At 40.3% G+C, this 13843-nt stretch overlaps 1 pseudogene; it reads left to right on the top strand.

The window, feature by feature from the left end:
* The window catches only part of LOC105072597 (nuclear receptor subfamily 2 group C member 2-like), an 80009-nt pseudogene extending 66774 nt beyond the window's left edge, over positions 1 to 13235 (top strand).
* The last annotated feature ends 608 nt before the right edge of the window (positions 13236 to 13843 follow it).

A 13843-nucleotide genomic window follows, 5' to 3' on the forward strand; every position in this document is an offset into this window, starting at 1 on the left:
GGGTCCACTTACAAGCAGATATTTTTCAATAAACATATGAAAATATACTTGTAGACCGTCATGGGCAAGACTGAATAGCCTATCTTTTTTTTTTTAACATTTTTTATTGATTTATAATCATTTTACAATGTTGTGTCAAATTCCAGTGTTCAGCACAATTTTTCAGTTATTCATGGACATATACACACTCATTGTCACGTTTTTTTCTCTGTGAGTTATCATAACATTTTGTGTATATTTCCCTGTGCTATACAGTGTAGTCTTGAATAGCCTATCCTTGAACTGAATAACCTACCCTGACGTAGGCATGAGAGTGGTATTTAATATGGAATTAATAATGTGTTCTTACTGTTGTATAACTTCCCTTTCAGGGAATTACGTGACCACACAGGGTGTCTCTCTCTCTTGTAACCGGAGAGACTGCGTTATCAGCCTGTCATCACAGGTAAGTGTTTTGTTTTTTCTTTAATGTAACAATGTTCCCAATACTATATTGTGAATGTGACTGTAATACTGTGTGTCATAAAAATTTTATAATAATTCCTCCATTAGTGTATGAGCTAGGCTACCGTAGAGCAATCATATTGCTGCTGCTTCAGTATCAATGCATGAATTTTTATACTTGTAAATAAATACGAATTTCTTTTTCACATTAGCTTTTCATGTTTGATGTCTAGTGTTAGTAATAACATCTACAGTGCTTTGCTCCATGTAAGACAATATTGGTGTGGGTACCGGCAGGTAAACAGACACCAACTTAATGGGATTGATAAATACCATAATGTACATGTATTTTCCTTATGATTTTCTTAATAACGTTTTTTCTTCTCTAGCTTATTTAATTGTAAGATGTACGGTCAGGTCACTCACGATGGCTGTCCCCTTGCTCTGTTTGTCCCCTGCTCAATAGGTGTCTGCGTCATACACCTGCTCAGGTGATGGGGCCCCAGGCCCCAGCTGGTGATTGTTCTTACAGGGGGTGGTAAGGGGCGTGCCCTCCTGCTGGTTTCCCTGGTAACCGAGGAGCCAACCTGATGTCAGTTCCCCTTATAACTGCTAACCTCCCCGCTCCCCTGGCCCAGGAGCACAGACTGCAGCCGCTGCCCGCGGTCCACCGCACGTTGGGGGAGTCGCCCCAGGACCTTCCTTCAGACAAGTAAGCTCCCCCATCTATTAACTCATTGATGGCTCTGTCACTGCTCCCGGCTCTTCCTTTGGTCTTAGAACTGGGCGAGTTCAGGCCTTGTGGTCTTGTGGAGTAGGGCCCAACATAATACAGCAAATAATATGTATACAAAATATGTGTTAATCAACTATGTATTGGTAAGGTTCCTGGTGAATAAGAGGCTATTAGTAGTTAAGTTTTTAGGGAGTCAAAAGTTACACTTGGATTTTCCACGGTGTCGGGGGTAGGCGCCCCAACCCCTGCGTTGGTCGGGAGTCAGCTGTGTATTACGGAGCAGTGTTAACCATGGTCATCATGTTGTACCTGACATCCTAGCACTCATTTATCTATAACCGGAAGATTGTGCCTTTTGACCACCTTCCTCCAACTGTGCCTCTTTTTGTACCCGTCTCATAATTAGGAAAAAAAATTATCGTAGGAAACAATTCTAATAAAATCTTAGGAGAAATTCAAGCTAGCCGAACCCCTTATTCTCTGCCACACCTGTGAGGAGTTACGCCAAAAGAATTCAGGCTTCCCCCCTGGCTAGGAGCACGCACCTGCAAGCCATAGTCTCCTCCCCCACAGCAAGGAAGATATGAAAGAATCAATAGCCCAGTGCAGCCTTTGGGTCATAGCTCATCACATCAGAGCCTGCTGCCTGTTAGACCCGTTTCTCCAGGGGGTTGGATCTGACAGACCCAGGGCTTTGCCATCTACACCTGTGAGTCCCACCGGACCAATTTCTGCCTTAGCCACTCAATTCAACACACGCCGACTGAGCACCTACTGTCGGTAAAGCCGTCCCTGCCGCCATGGGTTCAAAATCTAGGAGACTGCTGTCTGAGCCAACAATCACAGTAAGGCCATCCCCAGAAGACTAGCCAGAGGATGTACAAGGAAGGAGGGGCAAGGCTTCCAGGAGGGGGATAAAAACAAGAGACAGACACTGTGCTTCTCAGACATTAATGTGGACGTAAATCCTGGAAGAGCTGGCTAAAATGCAGGATCTGATTCAGGCAGGTGGGGTGTCGCCTGAGATCCTGCATTTCTAACAAGCTCTCAGGTGAAGTCGATGCTACCGGGAAGGACCGCATTGCTGGATGGAGAGCCACACTCTGAGCCGCCCAGGGGTCAGAGCAGTCTGTTTCTGAACCTTGCTGCACATTGGAATCCCCTGGAGACTTTTAAAAATTACTGATACCTAAGAGGACACTAATGAACTCATCTACAAAACAGAAACAGACTCTCAGACATAGTAAAAAATCTTATGGTTACTGGGGGAAAGAGGGTGGGAAGGGATAAATTTGGGAGTTTGAGATTTGCTAAAGTTAATCACTATATAAAAATCGATAAAAACCAAATCTCTTCTGTATAGCACAGGGAACTATATTCAATATCTTGTAATAACCTTTAATAAAAGGAATATGAAAATGAATATATATGTATGCATATGCATGACTGGGACATTGTGCTGTACACCAGAAACTGACACACTGTAACTGACTATACTTCAATTAAAAAAAAAAATGTTAAAAATTACTGATGCCTGAAATGACAAGACAACCTATGGAATGGGAAAAAGTATTTGCAAACAATATGGTTTATATGATATATATGGTATATCTCAGATATATCTGATAAAGGGCTAATATCCAAAATATATAAAGAACTCATACAATTCAGTAGTTTAAAAAAACCCAAATAACTCAGTTAAAAATGGGCAAACCACCTAGACATTTTTCTATATGAAAGGCCAACAGGTATTACAAAGATGTTCAACATCACTCGTTATTGGGGAAATGCAAATTAAAACCACAATGAGTATCACTCCTCACTCCTAGTAGAATAGCCGTCATCAAAAAGACAAGAAATAACAAATGCTGGGGTGGACGTGCAGAATGGGGAACCCTTGTGCACAGCTGGTGGGAATGTAAATTGGTACAGTAACTATGGAAAACAGTACGGAGGTTCCTCAAAAAATTAAAAACAAAATTACCATATGATCTGGCAATTCCACTTCTGGGAATATAGCCAAAGGAAATGAAAACTAACTCAGAAGAATATCTGTACCCTCATACTCATAGCAGCATTATTTGCAATAGCTAAAACACAGAAGCAACCTAAGTGTCCATTGATGGATGAATCGATAAAGATGTGTGTGTGTGTGTGTGTGTGTGTGTGTGTGTGTGTAATGGGATGTTATTCAACCATAAAAAAGAAGGAGGAGATCCTGCCATTTTGGACAACACAGATGAAACTTGAAGGCATTATGTTAAGTGAAACAAGTCAGGCAAATACTGTATGATCTCACTTATATGTGGAATCTAAAAACAAAAACAAAAACAAACTCAAAGGAAAAAAAGATCAGACATGTGGTTACCTGAGGCAGAGGCTGGAGGGAGAGGGAATTGGAGGAAAGTGGTCCAAAAGATACAAATTTCCTGTTATAAGAGAGTAAGTCCTAGGATGTAATGTACAACATGGTAAGGATAGTTAATGCTGCTGTATGATATATAGGAAATTTTGGGGGAATAAAATCCTAAGACTCCTCACCAGAAGTAGAAACGTTTTTTCTTCCTTTCTCTTTTCTTCTTTCTTTTCTTCGTATTGTACCTACACAACATGATGGACGTTAGCTGAATGTATGGTAATAATCATTTTACAACATCTGTAAATCAAACCTTTGTGCTGTACACCTTAAACCTATTCAGTGGTGTATGTCAAGCATTTTTCAATATAACTGGGAAAATTTTTTTTAAAGCACTGATGCCTGGCTCCACCCTGAAATGCTGATATAATATGTATGGGATGCAACCCGGGCATCAGGATTTTTTTAACACTCCCCCAGGTAGTTCTATATGTAACAACATGTGAGATTCATTAGCATTCAAAGGGCCAAAAGAGGACCCAATGCCTGCAGGGAATTGGAGGGAAATGTAATGGGAGAAGTCAGCAGATGCCAATCATATATCTAATTTCCATACTAGGAAGTCTGGCTATATATACACAGATAGATGGAGACAGAGACGGCTGGTGGGTAAGGGAGTGGGTGGATGGATGGATAGATAGATAGATAAATAGATAGATCGATCCAGCTGCCTGTTAAGATCTTGTTTCTTCAATAGCTAATAGACAGTCCAAAACTATGATGTAAAAACTCAAAACTCCAGATTTCTACCCCCATCCCTACCAAGAAAAGCTCTCTTCCTCCTTTAGTCTTTCCCACCTCAGTAAGTCTCATTACCATCCTTCCTACTGCTCTAGGAGTCATCTGTGACTCTCACTGTTTTAAGCATCCTTATTTAATCCTTACTCTTGAGTAGTTCTCTTATCTGAATATATCTTGATGATATATTATTGCTGCTTGTTGTGTCTGCTGACTCTCGATGGTGGTGCAGTGTCTTCTTCCAGGCTTTGTAATTTTGGATTGTGAACTCTTTCATGCTCTTTGGGACTCTTCTTGGTGGGAACCTCATACTATGCAGATGGAGGGTGTTCCTCTGAGGGGTTTTACATTTATTTTGCCAAAAGCCCAGGGTTTTCACAGGCTCAGACCACTTTTATGTTAATTCATTGGCTTGGAGTTTCCAGAACCATACAGATAGAAAGATTTCAATCCCACCTCTGGGTGAGGAAAAGGATATAATTAGGAATTTCAGGAAAGACCTTTTCTATCTAAAATGTACATGAAGACCTGCAAATGTCCTTCAGACACTATTCTGCACCAATAGGTTGTTTTTCTAGTGTGAATCTTCAAAGGCTCTTGCTTTCTGCAGGGGGTTCCAAGTACAATCTTTAAACTCATGGAATCCCAACACATTATCTTCTATTCCTGTGTAGCCCTAAGAGGTAAACCTCTATGCCACTGAGACTAGGATCCTGCCCCCTCCCCTGATCCCGTTCCCAGGCTGTCAAACCATCCAGTGTGTTTCAGCTTTGGTTCTCAGTTTGTACTTCATTTTTAGCCCACTGGGAATTCCCTTACATGCTTCCTGGCTTGGTTACACATTTTAAAATGATATCTTTTTATATTTTCTAACATGTGTGAGTGTTCTACAGCAGAAATCTTCCTGGGTAATCTAGTTTGCCATATTGCCAGAAACAGATATGGTGCATGGTAACACAATGCCACCTAGATCAGCAGGATAAGTTAAAACTGAGCATCTCAAAACTGTAGACAAAGCCATGACAATTTTTCAGGGATTTATAAAGTCATGCAGAATTTTACAGTGTCATGAAATGTGGTAATAAATATTTAGAAGCTTCTTTTGAGGTTTCTCATTTTACATCAAAGGTAAGAAGCACGGCCACATTGACTGGGGAAACACTTGTTCTTTCTGTCACAGTTAAAGTGGCTGAAATAATACCACCCCAAAAGCATATGGTGAAACCTAAAATGTATATCTTTGTCAGCAAATACTTTTTGATGATGGATGGAAAGTATTATAGAAGAGTAAAGAAACAAATGTTGGAATGGATTACGTTGTGTCGAATTTTTGCTATATATTTGGATGAAGCACTGATGTTTCTAACACATTTCAGCTTGCGGTATTTTCTGGATTGTTTCCAATAATAAAATACATGAAGAACTACATTTTTTGGTGGGCTGCTAAAATGAAGGGCCAAATGCAATTTTCTCTCAGTTATAAATAACTCCTGTTAGAAAAATTGTATGTGGGAAGTTGCAGTCAATGATCTGAGTTGGAATTTTTTAAGTTCCCAAGCAATGGTACAGATACAGTGTCCCACCTGAAGTGCATCCCTGCTGCCATTCACAGGCAAGCTCTCGGCAGCAAAGATGGTGACTCCGAAAGAGAGCCACGTGCGGCAGGACATGGCAGGTGCAGTTGGATTTACAAAATGTAAGGGACTCTCTGCACTCCTTTATGGAGGGTAACTTTCTTAGATCAGGTTCCGGAAGCAGATTCTAAGGAGAGTCACATATAGAAACTTGCTTAAAGAGTGCCCTCAGGATTAACTCCGGGGAAGTGCAAGAGGCAGGATTAGGCAGAGGGTGAAACTGAACCGTGATGCAGTTAGGACAGCATCCTCAACCAGTCCCCCGAGCAGCTCTGGAGCTGGGATGGCCCTTCGATGTCCCATGTTGCAGCAAGCTAGCCAGGACTTAACCCAGCACTGATCAGTTATTGAATGAGAGCTGCCCCTGGGAGGGGATGTCACTTTGGGGGAGGTGCCTTTCTTCCACTGAACGCAGTACCTAGAGAATGACCTGTCAGCCACCAACATGGCGTGAAGGGCTGAGAGTGCACCTCGCTGTCCACTAAAGCAACCATGTAGAAGGTTGCAGGAGAGACTGTGGTGAAGTCCTTGAAAGAACTGGCCAGCTTAAAGATGAGTTCTTCATTTCTCTCTTGCAAAGAAATCGAGTGAGCCAAATTGTGCCCATCTTTGCTATAGTGATGACAGAGAACACAAGAATGTGACACACCACAAAAAAATTCACTCTAACAATAAATAAGAAAACAGCTACTTTTTGAAAGCCATTTATGCTGTGGAAAACAGAAGTTTGGAAGTGTTTTCATTGTTATATGCTGTTATTTCTAAAAATTATGCAGCCTGTAAAACCTCTAATACATGTGCCCTTAAGAAATCTGGAAAACTGTTTTAACTTACAAAATTTTTTCAGTAGCTTCAGTGCATGTTAAACGTAGATGTTAAACTAATTCACAAAAATATATGCACCCCAATGTTCATGACAGCATTATTTATAATGCCAAGGTATGAAAGCAACCTAAGTGTCCATCAACAGATGAATGGATAAAGAAGATGTGATGTGTATATATATGATGGAATATTACTCAGCTATAAAAAAAGAACAAAATTTTGCCATTTTTAGCAACATGGATGGGTTTGGAGGGTATGATGCTAAGTGAAATAGGTTGGACAGAGAAAGACAAATACTGCATGATATCACTTGTATTTAGAATCTAAAAAAAATACAGCAAACTAGTGAGTAACACAGAAAAGAAGCAGACTCACAGATGTAGAGAAAAAAACTAGTGGTTACCAGTGAGGAGAAAAAAGGAGGGAGGGGCAATATAGGGGTAGGGGATTAAAAGATACAAACTACTAGGTATAAAATAAGCTACAAGGATATATCGTACAACACAGGGAATGTAGCCAATGTTTTACTATAAATGGAGTATAACCTTTAAAAATTGTGAATCACTATACTGTACACCTGTAACATATACTACCGTACAGCAACTATGCTTCAGTGTTTATAAAAAAGGAGAAAAAACTACTTGTTAAAACTTTTAAATTTATAAGCCTTCACTAGATAAAAATTTCCTGGTTGTTTTTTAACGATAACGTTGATGTAATTTTGAATTAACTTTAAACAATGGCAATTACCATTTGGAAGGCAGAGTCAAAGCTAGACTTTTTCCATTTGGGTTAATGTGTAGTTGAAAGAGCTTTTCCAACCCCAATAGCCATTTAAAATCAAGTGTGTAAAGGGGGGGGGGTATAGCTCAGTGGTAGAGGTCCTGGGTTCAGTCCTCAGTAACGCCATTAAAATAAGTGAATAAATAAATAAACCTAATTACCTCCCGCCCCCCAAAAACAAAACAAAACAAAAGTAACTAAATAAATTGAAAACATAGGCTTTTGAATTTCTGTATCACAAAATGCTAAGCCAAGTCTTTAAATTAGAAGAAAGTGTCTGATCACACAATGATGTGAGGCTTAAATTGTATACTTACCCAGAACCAGGAAAACCCAGCAGCTCAGTGCTCCTGGGCTCCCATAACAATTCTCCAGCTGAAATGCCTGTTCTCTTCTTTCCAGGCTCCAGCTCCTAGACTGTGGCTGGTTAGCCTCCCTCACCACTTAGTACAGTGGCCTCCAAGTCTTTATCTCCGTGTATCACCATCAGTTTAAAAAAAAAAAAAAAAGGGTGTTTAAGCACACAACTCCTTTTATTTGATTATAACTTATACATAGGTGCTACACTTCTGACAAATCATCTATCTTATGTAACATACACAAAAGTGGATTTAAAAGATGGGACAGTTCTTGCCCAAAATGTGTAAATCATGAGGAAGCATCAGGCAACTCCAAATGAAAAGAGATTCTACAACATAGGTGGCATTTATTCTTCAAAAATGTCCAGGTCAAGAAAGATAGAGATTTAGGAACTGTTCCACATTGCAGTGACCACTGAATGGCAACACACCATCCTGGGTAGCATCTTGAACTCATACAGGAAATTTTGGAGAAAAAAGGTAAACTTGGAGTGGAAATGGTGGATTCAATGGTAATCTCAGATGAATGTCGATTTCATAATTTTGATTTTTGCATTGTAAGTACACTCTAAATATTAAGGAGTACAGGCATCGTGTACGCAACTTGTGTTCAAGCAGTTCAGGAAAAAACAAAACCTGCAGTCAGTGTATCTGTGTGTGTGCCTATTTGTGTGTGTGTGGGGAGAGAGTAAGAAATGTGAATATGGACAATGTTAGCAATTAGAAAATCTGGCTGAAGGGTATACAGGACCCTATGGATCTTTGCACCACTTTTGCAGTTTTTCTGGAAATTTGAAATTGATTCAAAACAAGAAACATTAAAAGTTTAATATAAACAAACAGAACAAAAAATCCTTTGAAGTGGGGAGGGTATAGCTCAGTGGTAGAGTGCCTGCCTAGCATGCATGAGGTCCTGGGTTCAATCCCCAGCACCTCCATTAAAAAAAACAAATAAATAAATAAACCTAATTACCTCCCCCCAAAACAAAACCAAAAAATCCTTTGAAAAGATGACACAAAAATAGAAACTTGTTTTAAAGTATTCCATTTATTATAGTACAAAGCAATGCATTGATTTTATTAAAATACTAATAACCTTTTTAAATATGAGAATATTAAAAGTTATAGATATTTGTCCCATCCTCTTCTTTATGAAACTCTTCCAGAGGGAAACCTTCAGTGATCTTTTCATTAGTAAAAAAAAAAATTAAGTTTCCAGATTTTAAAACCAATCCCTCTCTTAAAACATTAGATTTAGTGATTTAAAAGTAACTTTTGGGGGGAGGGATAAATTAGGAGTTTGGGATTAGCAGATAAAAACTGCTATATATAAACAGATAAACAACGTGGTCCTACTGTATAGCACAGGGAACTATGTTCAGTTTCTTATAATAACCTATAATTATAAAGAATATGAAAAAGAATATATGTATCACTGAATCACTCTGCTGTACACCTGAAACTAACACAACATTGTAAATCAACTAGACTTCAACAAAAAAATGTTTTTTAAATGTTTTAAAAAGTAACTTTTTATTGGTTAATATTTAATATTTTAGAATTTATGAATCAGAAATTTCACAATACATTTAATATCTATTCACAACTGTTTGAAAGGTTTAAATTATTTTATTTAAGACAATGTTTCTGTTTTCTCACAAAATAAAATAGAAATGATTTCCTATGAGACACTTAAAATCTTGACCACATTTTAATCATTTTCTACATTCCTGGTTCTCTCTTCTGTTTGTTATCAACATTGGGTAACATCCTCAGCAAATTCAAGATTCAAAATATCATGTAGGCAGAAGTGGTAATACATTTTAATTGCAAAAACATTGTTCTTCATTAGATCTTCCCCTCTACCCCATCCTCTTTCTGATCCACAAAGATTGGTAAAATCATACAGTTAAGTTGTCATTTAGCAGCCGGTGTCATAGAATAATCCCTTCCTGTCTCCTTACTTTTGCTCTCTGGCCTTTCCTGATTACTGACTCACAAAAGGGAGACCCTTCCATCCAGAAGTTCAGAGGGGAGGTGGAACTGTGCACTGACTTAAGAAAAGCACGTGAGGGATTAAGTACGCAATCGCATGAATTGCACAAAAAGGCCACAAAAAGGCGTTTAAACAAAGATTATATTTCATTTGAGTATTTTATTTCACCAGCGCATGATACAAGTTGCAGCGAGGGCTTATGTAATTCTGAAATAAGGTTCCTGGATATCAGTGCAGCATGTCTCCCTACAGCAACAGCCCTCAAACACTGAGAGCCATTTGACAAAGGTGCCTACCAGCACTACCGACCCAAGTGCTCCAAAAGTCAGTCACAAACCTACTGTGTACACAAGGTTGCTGAATACTCTTCTCCTATACATGGAATTTGCTGAAAAAGAAAGCCATGTGCAGGGAGTTGGTCTTCAGCAGTTTCCCCAGGTACAGGTAATGAACTACAAGAATCGTTCAAGAACACTCCTCCATGGACGTACAAGATCAAAGCTCCTTAGGGAATTCTCTCACTAGATGTGGACAAACTAAGAATCTTGAATGCACCTAAAAAGCCCACTTTTGCTGCAAACAGAAAACCCTCATAATTACAAACAAGCAGTATGACTTTTTTTATTTAAGTATAGTCGGTTACAATGTGTCAATTTCTGGTGTACAGCACAATGTCCCAGTCATGCATATACATACATATATTCGTTTTCATTAAAGTTTATTACAAGATATTGAATGTAGTTCCCTGTGCTATACAGAAGAAACTTTTTTTTATCTGTTTTTATTTATAGTGGCCAACATTTGCAGATCTCAAACCCCCAAATTTATCCCTTCCCACCCCCTTTCCCCAGTAACCATAAGATTGTTTATTATCTCACAAGCAGTATGATTCGATGAGTTAAAATTGTTACACTTTCCACATCAGTTTGTCCACAGTCTTCTCAGTCCGACCAGCTCTTGGTGAAGGGCCTGGTAATCCAGGACTGGATGTTGTTAGTGGTTATTTTAAAATGCTTGCAGATCAAGCCACCAAGTAGGCAACAAAGTCCCAGAACACCCAATAATTGTCCACATCTGGCCGCAGGTACAGCCGCCGGCCAGCGATGCAGGGCATCACAGCTGGAATCACTCATGCACATGTTTTTCTGGATAAACACTGGGTTATCCATTGGCACCTTCACTACGCACATCGTAGGTGAGCAGGGCCAGGTTGCTCCGCCCCACATTCACATTGTTTCTTTTTCCTTTTCCATGTCAGTTTTGACTTCAGTCAATTTTGACTTCAGTCCTGAGGAAAACATCAGGTTCTGAAACATTCATTTCCTAGTTCATATCAACTGTATATAAACACACATACACACACGCATACATAGACATGCACAATACTTGGGGCCACATTTTTCATAAATACTCCATCAACTGTAAATATTAGTTCATCTGAGTTATTTTAGGTAATTAGCACAACATATTAAAATGAAGGGTCAGGAAATTTCACAGTCTCACCTACAACCTGTATCTTGGAATTGAACTATTATCCAATTGCATCTAACTCTGGACTACAGTTAATTATACTCAGTACTTCTTAAGTCTTCATAAAGTAATTTTTCCAACCTTGGGAAAATAAAGAAGCTTGGGTGGCGGCTGCATGAGGGTCAGGAACCCTGACTTTTCACCACCGGTCACCCATCCTCAGGACCAATCCCCACCCCCAATCTCGGGGCCCAGTCTCTTGCCTGCATCTCGGCCCCTCCGTTCTCAGATGAGGAGGTGGGCTCCACCCCCGCACTGCAGACACTGTACCTACTTCCAGGCAGCTGGGGTGCCAAATCCTGAGGTTCCCTAATGATCTTGCTTCCTCACTGCTGCAAATATAGAGCAGCTGGTTCAGCACACAGTGGGGACCCAGCAGGTAAACGAGGGACCATGGACACAGATCTCTGGGCGGAATCTCTAGGGTTGACCAGCTTCTCCCCACACATCCAAATCATCTCCGCAACTCTGTGGTGGCCTCAGCTCAGTGCACTCAGGTTGTGACACACAGCAAACAGGACAGAAGATGCAGTCACAGAAATGGACACCTCCGGATCTGCAGAGCAGCAGGTCATCTTGACCAGCCCAGATGGAGCTGGAACTCAGGTGATCCTGCTGCTGGAGACCTCCTGGGCCAAGCAGCTCACACTCACTGCCTCGGGCAACCTCATGCCTGGCAGGCTCCAATCGTCAGAGACTCTGCTTCTGTGAAGCGTTTCCTGCAGAAGGTCCAGGTCCAGCGGCCCCAGGTGGTAGAACACTGTGTGGTCTGTGGCAACAAAGCCTCTGGCCAGTACTCGGAGATTGGTAGTGGTGAACATTGCAAAGGAGCATTAGGAAAAGTGTGATCTACAGCGTCAGAGCAACCAGGATGGCATCAATAACCCCCACCAGAACCACCATCAGTTTTGCCCAGTGGAACAAAGCTTAGTGGTTGGCATGAAAATGGACTCTGGACAGAGGGAATGAAAGCCCTTTGATGTGCAAAGGGAGAAACCAAGCAACTGTGCTGCTTCAGCTGAGAAAATCTTTATCCAGGATCTGAGAAATCCTCTGAGAGCCACTCCTGCATTTGTGGCAGATGAAGATGGAACAAGACAAACAGGTCTGAATCCCAGAGGCTGTGAACATCCAGCAGCCTTTCTGTCACACATGAGGACGGTACCCCTCTTCGGACCATGTATTCTAAGGCTGAAACAAGCCAGCTCTGGGCACCCTGGCAAATGTAGTAGCCTCCCTTACCAATCTCCGTGAATCCCTTAACAGTGGTGATGCTTCAGAAGTACCGCCAAAGGACCAACCTGCAGGTGAGATTACTCGGGCTTTGATATCTTAGCTAAAGCGTTTGATACACAGACAGTGCCTCATCTTCAAGCCTGGCAGATGGCCTAGACACCAGTGGAGGAGGGAACAACCATGTCATAGCAGAGACCAGTCCATATCCATCACTGAGGTCCAAGCCCTCTTCCTTTTGAATACTTACATCACATGACCAGCCCAATTCCAGAGTACTTCAACACACACTACATCCACAAGTCTACATCCTGCCTGCTTTTCCTCTGCCTGCACCAGGTCAGTCCCAGCCCTTCGGGCACTTGGGCAGGACTGCACACCGGCCTGGTACAAGCCTGCTAAAATGAGCCCTTCACCCTTTGGCCTCACCCAGTGTACCCAGGTTATGAGTCTCTCCAACATCCTGGTGGCCACAGTCAACCACCTGCAGAACAATATCCAGCAGATTTTGGAACAATCTTTTAACTCAACTTGTATTTAGAAATTATCAAAGGGCAAAAACAAACTTTTCTAATGTTAGAGACCGGGATTAAAGAAAAGTAAAAGAAAATTCTTGAAAAACAAGACTTACATTTCATGGTAAATTCTAATTCATTTAAGAAAAAAAACTTAAGATAGACATTTGCAAATAATTTGCCATTAACATTCCATTTAATGCTCAACTTGTCACCTAAGAAGTTTTATGAACAGTGTTTCAAGAACACAGTAAAGTAAGTAGATGGGATGACAGAATTCAAGCTAATAGTCTCCTCCTTCAACAAATAAAGCCACAAAGGATTACTGTGCCCTTTTGCCTTGTATTTATAATAATGATTTACATTCATGTGGTCTGTGATGGCTTTCTCATTATATTCAAGAAAGCAGCTAATTGCCTATTGACAACAGTTGTCCTTTAAAAAAAGAAAGATTAAAGCTTAGCAAAAATAAAATTGTTCAGACAAGATCTGATTTTAAAATTTCAAGAGGTAATTTGATCACCTCTGCTTTTATTTACTTGTGTATTAAATATACTATACTCCAACTTGAGGATATATTTTTAAAAGTTTTGTCCCCCCCCCAAAATTATTCCTAGTCACCAAATTTTCACTT

This window comes from Camelus bactrianus, chromosome 1, assembly GCF_048773025.1.
Source record: "Camelus bactrianus isolate YW-2024 breed Bactrian camel chromosome 1, ASM4877302v1, whole genome shotgun sequence".
NCBI classification, from domain to species: Eukaryota; Metazoa; Chordata; class Mammalia; order Artiodactyla; family Camelidae; genus Camelus; species Camelus bactrianus.